Source organism: Aquarana catesbeiana, linkage group LG03 (genome assembly GCF_042186555.1).
Source record: "Aquarana catesbeiana isolate 2022-GZ linkage group LG03, ASM4218655v1, whole genome shotgun sequence".
In the NCBI taxonomy this organism is placed as follows: domain Eukaryota; kingdom Metazoa; phylum Chordata; class Amphibia; order Anura; family Ranidae; genus Aquarana; species Aquarana catesbeiana.
Genome location: NC_133326.1, coordinates 212,666,235 through 212,688,839, shown reverse-complemented (window position 1 = coordinate 212,688,839; position 22,605 = coordinate 212,666,235). Strand labels below are relative to the sequence as shown.

At 44.5% G+C, this 22,605-nt stretch overlaps 1 long non-coding RNA gene across 1 annotated transcript in view; it reads right to left on the bottom strand.

Moving 5' to 3' along the window:
* Nucleotides 1–496: 496 nt before the first annotated feature.
* The window catches only part of LOC141131926 (uncharacterized), a 140,883-nt gene continuing 118,774 nt past the window's right edge, over nt 497–22,605 (bottom strand). The window contains exon 3 of the long non-coding RNA XR_012242842.1: nt 497–843. This is a non-coding gene — a long non-coding RNA (uncharacterized lncRNA). The remainder of the gene's footprint in view (nt 844–22,605) is intronic.

The window sequence follows — 22,605 nt, the reverse complement described above, 5'->3', positions numbered from 1 at the left end:
ATACTGCATATTTCATCCTCAGGGTATGCCCTCTTTTAAGCATACTGTTCCTTGCGACCATGGCATACCTTGGGTCGCTGTAGTTGGGGTAAGTCATATTCCAGTATCCAGACTCTGACTACAAACATAGTTTGTCTGGAAATTATAGGGTTACTATGATGTCAAATGTAGGAAAATATATAATTTTTATGTATAGTTTAGAGGGCAAACGAGGGAAAAAAAAACTGAACGTGCGAAAAAATAATATAGTAACCTGGGAAGGATAGTCATTTTGGTAGCATAGATGCAGCCAATCAGTGAGTTGTTGAGGGATTTTTAAGAATGTACGGTTTGATAGATTGAATGTGAAGAGGATGGTATTTTTCCACATATGGGGGGCTGTAGGGAGAAGTGTTTTGTTTGTTTTTTAGGATTTATTGAAATACATGGCATAGAAAACATTTATAACCAAATAGTGATTGCATTTTTACAAGCACAATGCAGCGGTGATGATGTACCATGATTAGTAGATGATCAGGTTCGGTTGTTACAAACTAGGTAGATCCATTAACAGGGCTAGTGGTGGTGGGGTACAGTTTTGCAGTTTTGTACAAGTCCAGAACATGTGTAGATATTTTTCAGAATCCACTGGGTAGCATGGGCAAGTGGGAGATATTTTGGGATAAATCCTATAGTCTTTGCGGGGTATAATATACTATGTGTGCAGAAATGTCTGAATCAATTTGTCTCTGGAACTAATTACCAATTTGGAACAATTTTCAGGACAGTCTTGCCATTCCTCCCTGTCCAGACTGAGGATATCTCTTTTCCACTGCTCCCACAATCCATCCATTTTGGGCAAACCTACACAAAGAAGAGACATACACTATATTACCAAAAGTATTGGGGCATGCATTTACACACACATAACCTTTAATGGCACCCCAGTCTTAGTCCGTAGGGTTCAATATTGAATTGGCCCACCCTCTGCAGCTATAACAGCTTCAACTCTTCTGGGAAGGCTGTCCACAAGGTTTAGGAGTGTGTCTATGGGAACATTTGACCATTCTTCCAGAAGTGTATTTGTGAGGTCAGGCACTGATGTGGACAAGAAGGCCTTGCTCGCAGTCTCCATTCTAATTCATCCCACAAGTGTTCTATCGGGTTGAGGTCAGAACTCTGTGGACACCAGTCAAGTTCCTCCACCCCAAACTCGCTCATCTATGTCTTTATGGACCTTGCTTTGTGCACTGATGTGCAGTCATGTTGGAACAGGAAGGGCCCATCCCGAAACTGTCCCAACAAAGTTGGGAGCATGAAATTGTCCGAAATGTTTTGGTATGCTGACACCCTAAGAGTTCTCTTCACTGGAACTAAGGGGCCACGCCCAACCCCTGAAAAACAACTCCACACACTAATTCCCCCCCACACCAAATGATTTGGACCAGTGCACAAAGCATTAAAGTCCCTGTGCTTGTAAAGGCAGGTGTCACAATACTTTTGGTAATATAGTGTATATAGAGGCAATAAAGCTTTTGGAAGTATTCTGCAGGACAGCGATCTCTCTATTGGATCAGCTTGGAGGACAGGTAGATGTGGATATTGGAATGGAGCAGCATGGCACAATTGAAATTACCAGAATACCAACCGATTAGGTAAGTTAATTTGGAGGCCAATTCCTAGAAAGTGGAAAGAGTCTGTGAGGGTGGTCTTAGTTGGTCCAGGGAGCCAGGATATGTTTTGGGCCACTAATACCAAGTTACTCAACTCTGAAAGGGGTCCCAAGCAAGCATCTTTCAGAAACATTTCAGCGTTATCCAATAGTTGTGCAAACCACCACCTAACCATGACCAACACTGCAGCCCAATAATAAACCTGGAAAATGGGTAAAGCTAACCCACCTGTCTGGACAGGCATATGTAATGTAGATCTTGCTAGTCTCGTTAAGGTCCCATTCCAGATAAATTGGCTTACGCATTGGTTCATCTCTTGAAGGAACGCCCCTGACAGCCAGATAGGACAATTCCTAAAAACATAGTTGAATTTTGGCAGAAACATCATCCTAAGAAGAGGAACACATCCCATCAAATTGAGGGTGAGGCTCACCCAAGAGGAGCATTTTTCATGTTAATTGTAGTAATAAAGGGGCCACGTTATGAACAATTCAGCTCCCTTCGTATCCGGATACCCAAATATTTAATTTTACTTATTTGAGTGGGGCAGAAGCCGCCAGGTCCTTTGCCTTAGGGTACAGAAGAAAAAGGATGGATTTAAACAAGTTAATATTTAGATCTCAGAAAGCCACAGACATTAAAGTGATTTGTAAAGGTTTAATTTATATTTTTATAAAATAATAAACCAGTTATATTTACCTGCTCTGTCTAATGGTTTTACACAGAACAGCCCTGATCCTCTTCTGATTTTCCCTGCCGGCTCCACCAACAATCATATTCACATCATGAATCATAGCATATATCAATATAGCAATGTTTTATTATTATTATATGTGTGTTTATACCTTTGCTATTCCAATAAAGTATATTAGTGAGCACTATCAGTTCCCTTTCTGTTCTGTCTGTTTGCCTGATTTGATGCGCAAAGGAGTATTTTTGGAGAAATAAACGTGGAGCGTAGAGTATCATGGTTACTTTTTTGGGGAGAATGCTGTTTTTGACATCTTATGATTTTTGAGGCCATAACTGGAGGTGAACAGATCTTTGTGTAACTGGGTGGAGTGCCTGTCTTTCTTACTCTGTGCATATGTGGGACTAATTATCAAGTAAAGACTTTTGGGATTAAAGATTGGACTATTGCGGGTTTTCTTTCACTTATTGGATATTATTTCACTGGGGATTCACTTATTTGCTGATATTGGGTAGTCACATTTTGTTTTTCATTTTTTTTTTATTTATCAATATATATCGCCCCCTGGGTCCTCTTTGATATCTACAGCTGGAGTAGTTAGCATGATATGCATACCAACCTAGGTTTTAAGTCCCAGAATTCTACTCCCTTGTAAGTGAGTTTCTTGTAAGATACAAATGTGGGGGGATACCTTTTGAGGAAGTACAATACCAGGGATCACGTGATAGTAGAATTAAGACCCTGCACAGGAGATAATATAGATATCAGCCATTTGGGGTAGTAAAGGAAATCCAGTACAGGATAATACATAAAGCTACAGTAATTGGCCCAACCATCTCTCTGCCACAAAAACCCACTGGCTCCCAGAAAGCAGACCTACCATGCATAGGAATAGTCTTGTCCGACAGTACATTAGTAGCTGTTTGTTAGAATAACCACTAGCGACAACACATCATGCACCTCCCATAAAACATTATAATTCATCAGTACCAATAAAAAACCCAACTGGCAAAAAAAGGTGGAGGTTGTGAATACGACAGAACAATCAGATTTGCATTCTTCAGTTTTAGTAAAAAACACACTGATTGCAAGTTTGCAGTTTCCACTTTCCACTGCTAACTCTTTCCTGTGGAGACCAGGCGTTCAGAGAAGCAGCATTGAGAGAAAAGGAGCCAGCACTCCTGATTTGCCAGCTATGACGGATCTATATCGCTCTATATATTAAGGAGATCGTTTCCTCTGGCGGTTGTTTTCTTTGCTCACTGCTATCTGACATCTGGTAAGCAGGCTCCCCATGCGGTTTGCTGCACATATTAACCCCTTCACGGATAGGCATTCACTTGACTGATTACAATATCTGCACTTGTTTTATATTATCTGGTAAGCAGGCTCTCCGTGTGGTGTTGGTGTTTCCATTATTCTCTTCACTGGAAGTTGATTCACTTAACCGCATGATTCGCACATGTATGTTGCCAGTATCTTGGAGGTTTTTTGTGGGTACCTGCTAGTTCCAAGTCATTTGTCAGTATTACGCTATGTCATTTTATATTTTTTTGGGTTGAATTTTTTTGCGAATCTACACCAATTACACGAGTGAAAATTGCAAAATTCCACTGTGATCGATTCTCAAAGGCCTGGGCTGGGTTTAAGCCATCTGCTTGATTTGGCTTGCCATCTGGTAAGCATGCTAACTATTAGTTGGGACTTCTAATTGTTTAATTCAACTAACAAGTGACAACCATTGGACAGTCTAGGAATTTTCTTTTTTTACAGTTTTTTCAAAAACTTTTTCACATATTTATTTTTTATATAATATGTATACATCAGTTTAATGCGCGGCTTTCCATTTTTATTTGTTGTTTGGTGTGCCACAATTATAGCCGCTGCTTCACTTTATTGATCTCTAGTGCATTTTTTTTTCTTTTTTGTAATATCTAGATGTACAGAGTTAATTTTACAGGTCAAAGCCACCTACCAAGTGGCAACAGCAGCCAAATTTTAAAAAAATGTAGGTTCGGGGTTACAGCGGCAGTGAGCGGATTTGTCTGGAAGGCCATATTGGCTACTGTCCTGGGGCTCCCACCACACTTATCGCAGGGCTGGTCAGCTCCTCAATGTATGTATGGAAAATTAAGGTTTCATTCCCCCTTTAGGCATTCAACAGGGTCAGCAAAGTGTCCAAAGCAGATTACTTCCCAACAAGTGCATATAGAAAACATTTGGGACGTTAAATGAGGTATAAATAGTGAGGCTAGAAACAGTCAATTTGTAAAAAGTATATGTATTTGTTGTCCAAACAGTAAATCATGCTATATGAGTTACTAACATACAACTGGCGTATTGTCGATCATATGCACAAAGACAATTCCTAGCATCATAACACAGTACATTATGTGATGTGGGACAGTGTTCTCCATGGTTTAATATCGCTTGAGGAAAAGATGGTATAATAACATAAAAATAAACAAAACACTTAAAAACATCCATATGGAACAAGATGCATCCTAATATGCCCGACATGTTTTGTGAATCAAACACTTCCTTAGGGGCGGGTGCATCCATATCTATAAGAAAGTATAAAAGTAAAGCCAATACGGTCTCATAAATCATCGTTTATTGGAAAGAATGATATTATCAATATATAGAAGGAGGGAGTCACCCATTCTTCATATACTGACATGTCAGCGTGACCTGAAACCTGTGAATCTAGAACCTGGGAACTGCCTGAGAGGTCTATCCCGGGAGCTGAGGCAGGATTACCTGTAGGGAAAGCGAGCACACAGGTGTATCCCCAAAACCCAGGTGGAGACAGAATATCCAAAATTACCACAGCCACCAGATGCAGTGTGCCACTAGCCTGCAACCACAGCCACCAGATGCAGTGTGCCACTAGCCTGCCACCACAGCCTACAGAAGCAGCATGCCACTAGTCTGACACCACAGCCACCGGATGCAGCGTGCCACTAGCCTGCCACCACAGCCACCAGATGCAGCGTGCAACTAGCCTGCCACCATAGCCACCAGATGCAGCATGCCACTAACCTGCCACCAGATACAGCCTGCCACTACAGTCACCAGATGCAGTGTGCCACTAGCCTGCCATCACAGCCAACAGATGCAGCGTGCCACCACAACCACCAGATGCAGCCTGCCTCCACAGCCACCAGATTCAGTGTGCCACTAGCCTGCCACCACAGTCACCAGATGCAGCGTATCACTAGCCTGCCACCACAGCCACCAGATGCAGCGTGCCACCACAGCCACCAGATACAGTGTACCACCACAGCCACCAGATGCAGCGTGCCACTAGCCTGCCAGCAGATGCAGCTTGCCACAAGCCTGCCACCACAGCCATCAGATGCACCTTGCCAATGTGTGAGGATTTTGTGCATAATAAAGTCTCTTGCAGCCTCTCCCCTATGGCATCCCTAGGAATCCAGCATTCAAGTTCAGGAGAGGGGAATCCGGGAAATATGCGCACTACATGGTCCTGCGCCTATGACAATTCAGAATGTATCCTGCGCCTATGACAATTCAGAATGTATCCAGGAGGACCCAGGGTGATGTAAACTTTCTGCTCTCCCATTGCTCACCTCCTTGCAGCCTGGGCACGGCCCGGTTTTCAACAGGGCACAGACAGGCACCGGTCCCAGCCCGGGGGGTTGGGGACCCCTGTTTAAAAGTTATGTTGCTTCACCTATTCTGGAGATTTTTGGTTGACAGCCCCTTGCTGGTGTGGGCTCAGTGTTCATTCAGGTGAAGTCCTTTTGTTTGGCAGTGATATCTTCTCCCCTGGTCTTGAGCATCATGTTGGTCTTCTGTTTGGTCGATGGCAGATTCCCCTGTTTTGCAAAGAACTTTAACTCCATCTGGTTCAGATTTATGCATTGGTCCTTCTCATAGTTCAGTGTCACAGATGATTCCTGGACCCTTCCTGAATCTGTCAGTGGCTTTTGCCCACCCCTCAGTTAGACTGCTCAAGATTTCTGTTCTTATTGTAAAATGTATTTCTTCAAGTCTATTCAGGGTCACAGGTTCCACCCCTCTTGTTTTTTGCTGGTCCTGTGTATTGCTTTCTCACAAAACTGAGGCATATTGGCTATAGGAGAGGATATAGGGGAGCTGGCTTACATTTTTTTTTGTTTGCCAGTTTTACAAAATTCTGAAGGTGGTATAATTGGTTCACAGTTGTGCAATATAATTTTTTCACAATTTATCATTTTCATTATCATTTTATCTCTCTCTCTCTCTCTCTCTCTCTCTCTCTCTCTCTCTCTCTCTCTCTCTATATATATATATATATATATATATATATATAGATATATATATATATATATATATATATATCTATATATATAGATATATATTATCAAGTTTGATGTTTATAGTTGTTGGAAGGGACTATGGAAAGCCATAGTGGTTGGTATATCTGAATTTGGGAACCCGTTGAGACCTGAAAATGACTACCCAGGGTTACACAGTGTCCACAGAGGTAGAAGCAATCAGTTGCCCCAACAGTCTCTCCAAGCAAGTTTGAATAAATCAAAATTCTTAGTTACTTGGATCTGAGATTGGTCAGAGATAGGGTTTTAATAACACTGAAGCAATGTGTTGAGTAAGTCACTTGTATTGTGGACAGGAAAAGGGGCAGAATTCCAGGGGAGCAGGGGATAAGCCAAACAGTTAAGGCCCGATGTCACAAAGTATAAGATGTTTCCAAGTTGGAGTCTGTCAGGAACCATGAATCGGACTGAGACAGAAATACAGTAAAAAAAATCATACCTTTTAATATAATAGTAAACGTAGTCAAAAACATAAGTCAGGGATCGGTAAGCAAAGTGGGTAGTCAGACAGGCCAGTAATCAGGAAACCAGAGATCAGCATATGAATAAATTATATACGCTGCGCTAAAAAGTGATATTAGTTGTAGTGTACACCAAAAAGTGTGTATATTGCTTCCAAAATTAATCAAGAATCAAATGAATAATAAATAGATTAAATACTTATATGAGTAAATACATAAAATAAATGTATGGTATATAACATATAATGGTAAACTCACTTTAAAAGTGCTTGGTGCATAACTGTGTTTAAAATACCAAAGGCATATACAAATAATACAGCAAAGTTCTCCTGTGCAGTTATAAAGTGTTCAAAAATGTCATTAATGACTGTGCTGGAAAAAGCAATACAAGCAAAATGTTTGGTTCAGGTCATATGACAAGGTGCTCATATGCATATGAGTAGCATCCAGCTGCACCACTAATAACATGATAATATAGTCCGTATAATTTGAAAAACAAATTGGTATGTGATCCAAGACGTGCTAGGGTGTCATCACTCAGGTGCCCCCCTTAGGTACTGAACGCTCACCTTAGAGTGTGCAACTTTACAATTAAGCTAAGTCAAAGCACGCATGTGAACCACCTCTGGGCTCTTTAGGAGTGTCAGGCTCTGCCAGAAAAATCAGTCTTCTCCTCACCACTCCTCCCAACTTCAACTAGTTGAAGCGACACTGAAAAGTAGACAGTTGGATGTGGACGGTTGGAAGGGGTTTGTGGGCTCTATAACGAGTCTGTGACCGGAGAGAGAGAGTGGTGAGGAGAAGACTGATTTTTCTGGCAGCGTTGTAAAGCTATCCCGGATGGATATGCTGAGGAGCCCAGGAGCCTGACACTCCTAAAGAGCCCAGAGTTGGTTCACATGCGTGCTTTGACTTAGCTTTTAAATTGAGTTTACCATTATATGTTATATGCATTTATTTTATGTATTTACTCATATAAGTATTTAATCTATTATTCATTTGATTCAATATTTATTTTGGAAGCAATATACACACTTTTTGGTGTACACTACAACTAATATCACTTTTTAGAGCAGCGTATATAATTTATTCATTTGTTTCTGCACGGTATATGTGACGTGTTTAACGCTAGCAGCTTTTAGGTAATTTTTTAATTCAGGCATCTAGGCAGTGGTGGCTCGCAGGACTTCTTCCATTTCAGAGATCAGCATAGTCGGAGGCCTAAGAACAGGATCAGGAACCAGAAGAGAAATCAGCCGGGCGAAGTGTTTCACAGGGGCACAGCAGAGAATCTCCAGATATGTTGACCAAGGTGAAGGCAGGAAAGGAATGAACAAGGCAGTTTAATGATAACCAGGTGAGCCACTGAGGGATCAGTGAGTGCTGACAATTATCCAGCAGCTGAGCAGCCTGAGCACAGAGAAGGGAGCTGCTAAGGGCCCAGCCCTGACAGAGTCTCAAGGTAAACATATGGTTCTTGCATCCGGATTTCACAAAGGATCATTGAAAAGTGTTAGGGTTCCTTCACGCGGACATGTCCGTGTACAGAGCCCGCTCTGCTCAGCGGGGGATCGCTTTGTCGATCCCCGCTGAGCAGGCAGATGACAGGTCCGTCGCTGCACAATGTGCAGCAACAGACCTGTCACAGTGCCGCTCTCCCCTGTGGGGGATCGGATGATCATACCGTAGAGTCCATCGTCACCCGATCCGCAGACGGATGTAAAAGTAGGTTTTTCCTCCGTCACACTTTTTTGGATCGGAGCGGGTCGGATGTCAGCAGACATGTCCATAGAGGTCTATGGAGTGTCCGTTCAAGTCCGCCTAAAAAACTGACAGACGGACCTGAACGGATCGTCCGTGTGAAAGAGGCCTTAGCTCCATGCACACTGAAGCTCAAAAAAGCTTTTTCTGGACACCAGATTGCTGGCAGAAAACACTGGTTGAAAAACGTGCTTTTAACAGCGTTTTGTACTAGCATTTATGAGCGTTTTTTTAGCGTTTATGGGCGTTTTTAATAAAAATACACAGAGGACACTCCAGAAATCCCACAATGCATTCCAAAATCCCACAATGCATTGAAAAAATAGAGTGCCGAAAACTAATTAACGCGCGTTTATGAGCGTTTATTAGCATTTGGCGGTTTTTTTTGCGGTGAAAAACGGCACTTTGAACGCGAATTTCTGGTGTTCAGAAAAAAGCCCATAAACTCCACTGATCATTAAAGCTAAAAAACGTCCATGTGTGCATGGACACATAGGCTAACAAGAGTGGAGTTTATGGGCTTTTAAAAAAAAATGCCCAAACGCCAATAAACTGCAGTTTATCAAGGACAAAGGCAGTGGGAGAAGGAGGAGTAGACATAGGTTAGGATATTTATGTGGATATGAAAACACATCAACAAGAAGGGGGAATTGGTGCTTGTAGGGCTGATAAATCAACAAGCAGGGCCGATGCTACCACTGGGCAAACTAGGCAGCCGCTCAGGGCGCACTGCTGCCTAGGGCGCCCGGCCACTGGTGTTCCTACTTTCTTGTCTCTGCAGCAAGCAACTAAGTCTCAGTATCAGCAGGCAGCTGCTGCTCCGTTCCCACATAGTGTCATAGACGCAGCGGAGGACTGTGTCTGTGTCTCGACTCCTGAATGAAAAGAAGCAAGCAAACATTAATTGATGGGCGCTGGTGAGGCTGCATTTGATGGGCGCTGGTGAGGCTGCATTTGATGGGCGCTGGAGAGGCTGCATTTGATGGGCGCTTCATTAATAAGGTGGGGTATACATGGGCAGGGCAAAGGGGGTGGAGTCAGGGGTGGAGCCAAGGGGGGTGGCAAAATCAGGTTTTGTCTAGGGTGTCAATCCTTGCACCAGCCAAGTCAACAAGGAGTAACGTTGTTAAAAAGTACTCATGGAGGTTCAAAGGAGAGATCACTTGAGTAATCCTTGGAGTAGAGCCTTTTAGCAGATAGTGAGGGGGTAGAAACCATCTGCCATTCTGTAGCCACTTGTACACTTAGATGAGGAAGTTCTCTGGAGGTAGCAGTTTGAGTGTCCAAAAATGAAAGGAGTTGCAAGGACTCCAAGGTCTGCTGAGCCTCGGCTGCATTGGATAGCAGGAGAAACCATCAGCTTCCAGGTTTTATTGTCAAAACTTAATTGAACAAACTGAAGTTAGAAGCTGTTCAGCTACCATGCACAGCTGCACAAGATTATGTGTGCTCCAGTTTTAGTAAATCTCCCCCCCCAGTATGTCCGTTCTGCAATTAAAATATATTTATTCTCACTAAAGTCCGCTTTTGCACTGACGATCATAGTGTTTTAGCAACATTGATAAAAGTTACTGGGCTGTAATCAATAGGGGGCACGCCAAGAGATGTCATTATTTAGAGTGATTCTCATGTTTAACAAAGAAGTTATACATTATCGTTTGAGTAGTGTATGATATAACAATATAGGAGCGGAGAACCCACTCCAGCCTTTTTCCAGTAGAAATATACCAACATATAAAGTGATTTTCAGCAGGTAGCTGAGCCCCACATAGATTGAATGAGATTGCCTCATTATACAAACACTTGTATGTCTGCAAGTGCATTAAAATAACTGTGACTTCATTGTGTTTGAGGAAAGAGCAAGAGTTGAATGACATCAGCCTATATCACAAGGAATTAAATATGTAATGACCGTATCAAGTTCTTGTCAAAATTCAATTAACCAAATAGTTGTGAGTGGCCATAACATGACGCAGGAAGTCTTTATTAAATTTAAGGCAACATTACACATATGACAGCTTGTGAAACTGACCAAAAGGGATAAATAACCAAGCATTTGCTTGGGACCAGAGAACAAAAACACTGAATTACATCACTAACAAAATATAATACAAACTGTACCTGTGCACAGTACTTATGCAATGTACAGTGCAGTAGTGTTTTATCCCACTTATACCAAAAATGCCTCTAGTTTGACGGTCGAAGGTAATATTAAGGCAAGGATCATGCTGTTTAGGGCTATGCGAGAGGACCGTAATAAGAGCTTTCGTTTTTGAAACAGCTTGTTATCAGGCAGGGATTTTAAACTTGTCAGAAAATCTCTGAGTGGGCTGAGTCCTCCTCAACAAGATGTAATGTGACAACCGCATATCAGTGGGTAGTGGCATTTGGAGAACAGGTTTATGTCTTGTAACTTTTCTGTACATACCTGTTGTTAAATTTGGTAATGTAATAGGCAAGATCTAGGCAAAATCTGACAGCATGTGGTCAGCTTTGGCATGAGGTCAAATGGGAGTATTTATTGCAATTAAAAAAACTATATATAGAAAAGTTGCAGGATTGTGTCACATCTTATTTGGTGTTCGCATGTAGAAATAGGCCTTAATCCGATAGAACAACGTCGGAATGAATTAGAGCGGAGACTGCGAGCCAGGCCTTCTCTTCCAACATCAGTGCCTGACCTCACAAATGCGCTTCTGAAAGAATGGTCAAACATTTCCATAGACACACTCCTAAACCTTATGTACAGCCTTCCCAGAAGAGTTGAAGCTGTTATAGCCGCAAAGGGTGGGGCGACTCAATATTGAACACTACAGACTAAGACCGGTATGCCATTAACCACTTCAGCCCTGGAAGGTTTACCCCCCCCTCATGACTGGGCCATTTTTTGCGATACAGAACTGCGTTACTTTAATTGACAGTTGTGCGGTGGTGCAACAAATAAAATTGATGTTTTCCCTACAACTAGAGCTTTCTTTTGGTAGTATTTGATCACCTCTGCGGTTTTTATTTTTTGCGCTATAAACAGAAAAAGACGAACAATTTTTAAAAAAAACAATATTTTATACTTTATACTATATAAAACATATCCAATAAAAAAAATTTAAAAAATCAAATTTCTTCTTCAATTTAGGCCAATATGTATTCTGCTACATATCTTTGGTAAAAAAAAAAATCAATTGCAACTTGCATATACTGATTGGTTTGCGCAAAAGTTATATTGTCTACAAACTAGGTGATATTTTTATGGTGTTTTTATTTATTTTATATTTTTTACTAGTAAGGGTGGCGATCAGTGATTTTTAGTGGGACTGCGACATTGTGGTGGACAAATCGGAAACCTAACTGACATTTTTGACACTTTTTTTGGGGACCAGTGGAACTAATACAGTGATCAGTGCTAAATAATATGCACTGTAACTGTACTAATGACACTGGCAGGGAAGGGGTTAACATCAGGGGTGATCAAAGGTTTAAGTGTGCTCCTAAGGAGTGCTTTCTAACTGTAGGGGGAAAGCTGTGACTGGAGGAAAAGAGAGCTCCGTGTTCCTGCTTGGCAGAAAAACAGGATCTCCATCTTCCTCCCTCACAGAACAGCGGTTTGCCTTGTTTACATAGGCAGGCTGCCGTTCTGCCTCTTCTGTGAATGATCGGTGGGTCTTGGCTGCTGGACCAGCTGATTGGCTCCCGCTGTGTCCAATCACAGCAGGAGTGGGTTACCGGCGGTGCGCGAGCGCGCCCCAGACCCACTGCATGAAATCACGTACCTGTACGTGCAGGAGGGTCTCCGTGCCACATTATATCTGCATGGGGCAGTCCTTAAGCGGTGAAAGTTCACGTGCGTGTAAAGGCAGGCGTCCCAAAGCAATATAGTGTATAAGCCAGACTGACTCTGCTGCTTCTCTGAACGGCCAAAGTGGTTATCATGAATATATGTAAAACTAATAATTTTTTTTAGAATATCACATCTCCCAAATAAAGTTTTATTAGAAGAATATCGTCATCAATCATATGGAAAGTATTGCTTTAACATGCAACATAGCCCTTTTTTAAATGTTGTTTGTGGTAAAGGCCATAACTGTGTCGGCAGGTGCAGTTAACCTGTTTGCCCCTAGATGGCTCTGTTCCAAGTATTGTAAAGGTAAATTGGTAATTGAGTCTTAGGCCCATTTTAGAGAAAACCTTCCTTTAGTGATGTAATGGGTGAAGTTAGCACCCATATAAGTGCCAAGATGGAAAGGACCTAGGGAGGTGGGGCATGAGAACCAAACACCCCAGAGCTACTAGGATGTAATTGGCTACTGACCTACAAGACCATCTAAAGGGCTGAAATCCAGTTTGAGGTGGTTCAGAATTCAGTAGGAACAGATGTAGTCACCCTGACTCTTTTTATGGTATTCTGCAGGTCGTGACTGGAGTGCATAAGGCATTTTAGGCCAGGCCTCTAACGTGAGTACTAATACACCTGGGAATCAATGTGTCATCTGGGAGCGTGCCCAACTGGGCAAAGCTATGGAAGGGACTTTGGAAGAAATTAATAAACTAATGAGGACACATTGATTATAAAGCTTAATACTGTGAACTTAGTATGGGGGAAGTGGTCTCAACGCTGTGGTGCTCCCTAGAAGTGGAGGTGCAAAGGGAAGATGGCTTACAAAATGTCAACCACAGCATGTCTACTCCTGTGCGTGACATTCCATGCTGAAGAATTCTGCTAGTATGTCAATGTGATGTCAGATGTCACAGAAATCTTGCAAAGCTACCGTGTTTCCCCGAAAATAAGCCTGAGTCTTATATTAATTTAGGCAACAATTTTCAGGGTAGGGCTTGTCATGTGCTGTCTTCTCTACCCATCTCCCTCCCTACCTGTCAGGAATCCCCAGTGGCCAGTGGAACTGAATAAATTGCTTGTAAAATCCTAAAATGCACCGTATTACAGTATTATATAATGTAAACTGTGCATGTTTCTGTAATCTATTTGTGATAAATACCTTCTTATAGCGCCACTCAGCGCTTCCGTGACCCACCTGATCTGTCTTCCCCACTCTGAGCACTGCAGAGGGAGGTCCCCCGCTGACAGGAGAGGAGACGAGGAGAACAGCAGGGGATCAGCTGCGCGCCAACCGGCGCTATAAGAAGAAACATGCACAGTTTACATTATTTAATACTGTAATACAGTGCATTTTAGGATTTTACAACCACTTTAAACTAGGGCTTATTTTCAGGGAAACACTGTACAGTAAAGTGTGGAAAATGCATTTGTGTGTGGACATTCCTTTATTCTCAAAGTTTTTAAGGCCTATGACCAGAAATGTCATGAGCGGGCCTACAGCCAGGAGTGATTGTGACAGTATAGTGGAGGGTTCCATCTACAGCAGGTGGGTAGCTGTTCTATGCAAGGAGAAGCAGGGCGGGGCATTGTCCAGTTTGATCTTAATACCCGACCAATCACAACCCTTACAATTGACAGGGACAGTATAACACACTTGGACAAAAAAAAATCACAGAAAAGAAGAAACATTCCGTTTTCTGCTGCAAATCCAATTGCAAAAAAGTTGGGACGCTGTGTGAAATCCATGTGAAAACAAAATGCAATGGTTTGCAAATCTCATAAATCCATATTTTATTCTTAGTAGAAAATAGAAAACATATCAAATGTTTAAACTGAGAAAACCTATCATTTAAAAAAAGAAGGTAATTATGAAATTGATGGCAGCAACACGTCGACAGGGCTTTGTTTACCACAGTGTATAATCCCCTCTTTTAACAACACACTGTACACATTAGAAAAATGTTTTAAAAACAAGGATTTTGGGACTTTAAATGAGGTTGAGCGGGGCCGTTCAAGTCCCCACCTCCATCCCGGCAATTTGTATATAAAAAAAGGGGGAAAGAAGGATGGCGGGACTTTAACGAGGCACATGGGAGCAACAAAATTGGTTAAATATAGATATTTTTAAATGGTTCAAATTATCACAAATTTATTCATATCAAGAACATTTAATGCATTTTGCTTTATATACATGTCCGTATATTTTATTATAATTCATCAGAACCAAGCATTTATACATAAATAGACATTCCAACAGAAAGTTGGTACAGATTATATAATATATAGAATGAGACATGATTTTATGGACAAAAAATAGTTGTATCAATTGTAACAATAAGAGTACACCCTACATAGGGCTGGTATGGAGAACATATTAAAGATAAACTAAAAATAAGTATAAAAGGAACGGCCATACAAAGTGTTACATCTTTAATATGTTCTCCATACCAGCCCTATGTAGGGTGTACTCTTATTGTTACAATTGATACAACTATTTTTTGTCCATAAAATCATGTCTCATTCTATATATTATATAATCTGTACCAACTTTCTGTTGGAATGTCTATTTATGTATAAATGCTTGGTTCTGATGAATTATAATAAAATATACGGACATGTATATAAAGCAAAATGCATTAAATGTTCTTGATATGAATAAATTTGTGATAATTTGAACCATTTAAAAATATCTATATTTAACCAATTTTGTTGCTCCCATGTGCCTCGTTAAAGTCCCGCCATCCTTCTTTCCCCCTTTTTTTATATACACTGTACACATCTGGGAACTGAGGAGACCAGTTGCTGGAGTTTTAGGACAGAAATGTTGTTCCATTCTTGCCTGATATAGAATTCTAACTGCTCAACAGTTCTGGGTTCTTTGTCGTATTATTTGTTTAAAAATGCACCAAATATTTTCAGTTGGTGAAAGGTCTGCACTGCAGGCAGGCCAGTTAAGCACCTGGACTCTTCTACTACAAAGCCATGCTGTTATCATAAATGAAATATATGGTTTAGCATTGTCCTGCTGAAACATGCAAGTCCTTCCCTGAAAAATATGTCCCCCCTATGGCAGCATATGCTGCACGAAGCCCACTTTCACATCGGGCCGTTATGAAATCCGATTTGACATGTCAAATCGCCGTCTATTGCTGGCAACGGCGATGCTGACTTTGCGGCGACGCACCGACTTCGGGGACTGCGGCAACACACCGACTTTTGGCGACTTTGGGGGTGATTTCAATAGACATCTGTGCAGGAACCCACACAGATGTCTCTGAAGTCGCTCCTGAAGTCGGACTGAAATGTGGGTTAAAAATCGTGTAAGTTCAGCTGAACTAGCACAATTTCAAACCCTCCTTCAGTGTTAACCTAGGCGAAAACCTGGATATATCTTTCAGCATAGATGATGCCTCTCCAGATGTGCAAGCTGCCCATTCCCATACCTACCAACTGTCCCTGATTTCCCGGGACATTCCCGGGATTTGAACTCTTCCCGAGTTTATTGTTTCCCGGGAAATGTCCAGAGAAATCCGTTTTTTTTTTACGAATTTTCGCCGCCGCTGCTAGAGGTCCGCGGCCGGGGGAGAGATTGTCTCCGCCGGCCGCCATTTTTAAGGAGACCAGGAATGGCTGGGCGGCTAGACAAAGCTCCTGCATCGCCGTCCACCCTGCGCCCCGCTCCGCCTCGTCCCGCCTACCCCCCCACCCCGCTGCCGGTCTGCTATGGAAAGGTAAGGGGAGGGGCACCGCTGGGGACACCTGATGTTAGGAGGGGGGGCACCGCTGGGGACACCTGATGTTAGGGGGGCACCTGATGTTAGGGGGGCACCGCTGGGGACACGATGTAAGGGGGGCTCCGCTGGGGACACCTGATGTAAGGGGGGCTCCGCTGGGGACACCTGATGTAAGGGGGGGCTCCGCTGGGGACATCTGATGTAAGGGGGGCTCCACTGGGGACATCTGATGTAAGGGAGGGCTCTGCTGGGAACATCTAATGTAAGGGGGGCTCCGCTCGGGACACCTGATGTAAGGGGGGCTCTGCTGGGGACATCTGATGTAAGGGGGGGCTCCGCTGGGAACATCTGATGTAAGGGGGGCTCCGCTCGGGACACCTGATGTAAGGGGGGCTCCGCTGAGAACATCTGATGTAAGGGGGGGCTCCGCTGGTGACACCTGATGTAAGGGGGGGCTCCGCTGGTGACACCTGATGTAAGGGGGGCTCCGCTGGTGACACCTGATGTAAGGGGGGCTCCGCTGGGGACACCTGATGTAAGGGGGGCTCCGCTGGTGACACCTGATGTAAGGGGGGCTCCGCTGGTGACACCTGATGTAAGGGGGGCTCCGCTGGGGACACCTGATGTAAGGGGGGGCTCTGCTGGTGACACCTGATGTAAGGGGGGCTCCGCTGGTGACACTTGATGTAAAGGGGGGCTCCGCTGGTGACACCTGATGTAAGGGGGGCTCCGCTGGGGACATCTGATGTAAGGGGGGCTCCGCTGGGGACACCTGATGTAAGGGGGGGTTCCGCTGGTGACACCTGATGTAAGGGGGGGTTCCGCTGGTGACACCTGATGTAAGGGGGGCTCCGCTGGTGACACCTGATGTAAGGGGGGCTCCGCTGGGGACACCTGATGCAAGGGGGGGCTCCGCTGGTGACACCTGATGTAAGGGGGGCTCCGCTGGGGACACCTGATGTAAGGGGGGGCTCTGCTGGTGACACCTGATGTAAGGGGGGCTCCGCTGGTGACACTTGATGTAAGGGGGGGCTCTGCTGGTGACACCTGATGTAAGGGGGGGCTCCGCTGGTGACACCTGATGTAGGGGGGGCTCCGCTGGGGACACCTGATGTAAGGGGGGGCTCTGCTTGTGACACCTGATGTAAGGGGGGCTCCGCTGGGGACACCTGATGTAAGGGGGGGCTCTGCTGGTGACACCTGATGTAAGGGGGGCTCCGCTGGTGACACTTGATGTAAAGGGGGGCTCCGCTGGTGACACCTGATGTAAGGGGGGCTCCGCTGGGCACATCTGATGTAAGGGGGGCTCCGCTGGGGACACCTGATGTAAGGGGGGGCTCCGCTGGTGACACCTGATGTAAGGGGGGCTCCGCTGGTGACACCTGATGTAAGGGGGCTCCGCTGGGGACACCTGATGTAAGGGGGGGCTCCGCTGGTGACACCTGATGTAAGGGGGGCTCCGCTGGGGACACCTGATGTAAGGGGGGGCTCTGCTGGTGACACCTGATGTAAGGGGGGCTCCGCTGGTGACACTTGATGTAAAGGGGGGCTCCGCTGGTGACACCTGATGTAAGGGGGGCTCCGCTGGGGACATCTGATGTAAGGGGGGGCTCCGCTGGGGACATCTGATGTAAGGGGAGCTCCGCTGGTGACACCTGATGTAAGGGGGGCTCTGCTGGGGACACCTGATGTAAGGGGGGGCTCTGCTGGGGACATCTGATGTAAGGGGGGGCTCTGCTGGAGACATCTGATGCAAGGACGGACTCTGCTGGGACACGTGATGCAAGGACGGACTCTGCTGGGGGCACCTGATGCAAGGACGGACGCCTGGTGGCAGGCGACGTGGCAGGTGACACGCTCAGGGATCCCACTGATTCATTATTATGGTGAGTTGAATGATTTTATTTTATATTACAATGTAATAATAGAAATAATGCACTTCAATCATCCTGACACCATAACAACCATGGTGCCGGGATGATTGAAGCGCTAACACCAGGTGTTTGGAGTATCTTTTTTGCTGGTTGTTAAACTTTCTAGAATACACATATTTCCATTGTTGTGTAGGATCTGGGCCTGCTGTCCCTCCATCCCTCTCCCCCCTTTCCCTCTCCATCCCTCATTCATCTCAGACTCTAACCACACCCCCTTTGAGCCATGCCCACTTAAGACACGCCCACTATTTTGCGTAAACCATGCCCATTTTTCGCCACGGCATGCTTCGTGTGCCGCATTTTTACTTTCCCCCTGTGCCACGTCTACAAACACATGCCTCGCCCCCTAATTATAATAAGACTCCGCCTACAGCCAAAAAAGTGTCCCTAAAAATTTTTTTTCAATGTTGGCAACTATGCATTCCATACACACTAATGCACCCCAATTCCATTAGGGATGCAGGCTTTTGAACTGAGTACTGATTACAAGCCAAGAGGTCACTCTGATCTTTTGTCCGGAGGACACTGCGCCCATGGTTGCCAAGAAGAATGTCAAATTTCAGTTTGTCTGACCACAAAACAGTTTTCCACTTTGCAACAGACAATATTAAATGAGCTTTGGCCCAGAGAAGACGGCAGCATTCTTTTATCATGTTCAGATATGGCTTCCTCTTTGCATGATAGAACTTTACCTTGCATTTTTGGATGGCACAGTGAACTGTGTCCACAGACAGTGATTTTTGGAATTATTCCTGAACCCATGCAGTGATGTCCATCAACACTTTCTCCTTGAGAAGGAGAGGGAACAGAAAATTAGGAAAAAGAAAAAATACAATAGGGATTTGGCTGATTATCAGGGAAGGACTGTCTTTGAGTTGCAAAAGAAATTAACTGCCGAACAGACAATCAATGGAAGCTCTGAGATGGAAGTGACATCTCAGAGTGTAGGGCAGGTGGTCCACCTGGGACACACTTATCCCAAAATGAACCCCATGGATCCCCCTTTAGAGGACCATCTAACATCAAACCCCTTTAAAAGGGGAGACATGTATCTCATCACTCCTCGTATAAAACACAGGGTAGGGGTAAGGGAAGGCCTTATTTCAATCGAGGACAGGCTCCTTCCCCTCAATCTTATGGACAGAACATCACAGAATTATGCCTGCTTTTAATACAGTGCTGTCTGAGTCAGGGGCAGATCCAGAGTCTAGTCTCAGGAGGGGCACTGCCAGAAAATATATTTTTTTGGGGTACATCTATCGGGGAAATGGCTGGTGTTGGCGCTTCAATCATCACGGCACCATGGTTGTTATGGTGTCAGGATGATTGAAGCGCATTATTACTATTATTACATTGTTATAAAAAATTAAATAGTTTAACTCACCATAATGCAGAATCAGTGGGAGCCCCGAGTGTGTCACTTGCCACGTCACCTGTCACCAGATGCAGATTGTCACTTGCCACGTCGCCTGCCACATGTTGCGGATTGTCACTTGTCACGTCGCCTGTCACCAGATGCAGATTGTCACTTGCCACGTCGCCTGCCACATGTTGCGGATTGTCACTTGCCACGTCGCCTGTCACCAGATGCAGATTGTCACTTGCCACGTCACCTGTCACCAGATGCAGATTGTCACTTGCCACGTCGCTTGCCACATGTTGCGGATTGTCACTTGCCACGTCGCCTGTCACCAGATGCAGATTGTCACTTGCCACGTCGCTTGTCACCAGATGCAGATTGTCACTTGCCACGTCGCCTGCCACGTTGCGGATTGTCACTTGCCATGTCACTTGCCACGTCGCCTGCCAAATGTTGCGGATTGTCACTTGCCACGTCACCTGTCACCAGATGCAGATTGTCACTTGCCACATCGCCTGCCACATGTTGCAGATTGTCACTTGCCACGTCGCCTGTCACCAGATGAAGATTGTCACTTGCCACCTGCTAAGGTGGTCTCTTGTGTCCCAGAGACAGGCAGCAGAGAGATGATGTAATCTCTCTGCTGCTGCAGCTGCCTACATGGTGGGGGGGAACTGCAGGGATGCAGGGCGGGCGCCGGGCAGTGAGAGATGATGTCATCTCTCTGCTCCCCCGCCCGCCAGCTCCCTGATTGGCCAGCAGCCTGCCCACAAACACATCGAGCGGCACATGTCACCAACTGAGCCGCCGGGCCAGCCCGCTGTCTCTCTCCTGCAGAGCCGCCCGGCGGCTCTCTCTCTCACCTATGGAGCCGCCCGGCGGCTCTCTCACTCACGGAGCCACCCGGCGGCTCTCTCACTCACGGAGCCACCCGGCGGCTCTCTCACTCACGGAGCCACCCGGTGGCTCTCTCACTCACGGAGCCGCCCGGCGGCTCTCTCACTTACGGAGCCGCCCGCAGTCTCTCACAGTCACTCACCCGCCTTTCTCGGAGGGGGCAATTACCCCGTTGCCCCCCCCTGGATCCGCCCCTGGTCTGAGTGCCTGAATATCATGGGCATCCAATATTGCGTTTCAGCCTTGTCACTTGTGCACAGAGATTTCTCCATGTTCCTGACATCTTTTGATGATATTTACTGATGATAACTTATTTAAAGTCTTTGCAATTTCACATTTGACAATTTTTAGACACAGCTTTTCTTTACTTCTGAGACACTCTAAGATGCTCTTTTTATACCCAATCATGAAACTGAACTGTTACCAATATCCCTAATTAGTTGCAAAATGTTCTTCCAGCTCTTCATTGTTAGTACCACTTACTTTGCCAGCTTTTTGTTGCCCTATCCCAACTTTTTTTTAAAACATGTTGCTGCCATCAGTTTCATAATTACTTTATTTTTCTTAAATAGGTATATTTTCTCAGTTTAATCATTTGATATATTTTCTGTTTCCTATTGTGAATATATGGGATTAAGAGATTTGCAAATCATTGCATTCTGTTTTTATGTCAATTTTACACAGTGTCCCAACTTTTTTGGAATTGGGGTTGTGAAATAGAAGCTTAGTAGCTTATAAAACAAATGATTTGGTACTAGATGTCAATGAAAATGAGTGTCCACAAGGTGGCAGCAAATCATAAAGCATCGTACACCCAGTACTGAAATATTTGCCTCATTTACAGAGATAAAGTTACATTACCGCCGTTGGTTACTATATAAAATTAAAATTTTCACTTAGGCCTCTTTCACACGAATGATCCACTCAGGTCCGCCTGTCATTTTTTTAGGCGGACCTGAACGGCCACTCCATAGACCTCTATGGAGCATCGGATGTCAGCGGTGACGTGTCCGCTGACATCCGACCCGCTCTGATCCGAAAAAGTGTAACGAGGGAAAAACCTACTTTTCCATCAGTCATCGGATCGGGTGACGACGAACTCTACGGTCCATCTTCATCTGATCCCCCATAGGGGAGAGCGGCGCTCTGACAGGTCCGTCCCTGCACAGTGTGCAGAGACAGACCTGTCATTTGCCTGCTCAGCGGGGATCCACGGAGCGATCCCCCGCTGAGCAGAGCGGGCTCCATACACGGACAAGTCCGTGTGAAAGAGACCTACAGATGCACATATCGCAAATATAAATATATTTTAGGTGTGAAGTATTTATTTTTTTGCAAGAAAGTATTCATAGAATATCAGGCTAACTTTGTATTGGTATTTATTGCAATGTAATTTATAAAGCACGTCTAGTACCAACATCATATTAAAAGTAGGTCCACATCAGATCACAAAAAACCTCATATAAGTTTTTTCATATTAATATTATTCCCAAAGCTGTTTAAGTCTTTTTTTTTTTTTTTTTTTTTTTAATCTGCAACAAATAAACCTGGTTTGGCCTGCTCCTATTATAGAAGTATTATTTAGCTGCCAGATTCTCTTAATTGCTTAAAGTAGTATTAAAGGCAAAACCAAAAATGTATTAAATTGCAGCTCACCAATGTGGTGGCCTTGTTAGTTTTCTTTTTTTAGGCATCTTTTCCCTTAGGCCCCTTTCACACTGGGCGGTTTGCAGGCGGTATTGCGCTAAAAATACCGCCTGCAAACCGCCCCTAAACAGCCTCCGCTGTTTGTTCAGTGTGGAAGCCCGAGGGCTTTCACACTGAAGCGGTGCGCTGGCATGACGGTAGAAAAAAGTCCTGCCAACCGCTTCTTTGGAGCGGTGAAGGAGCGGTGTATTCACCGCTCCTAAACCGCTCCAGCCCATTGAAATCAATGGGAC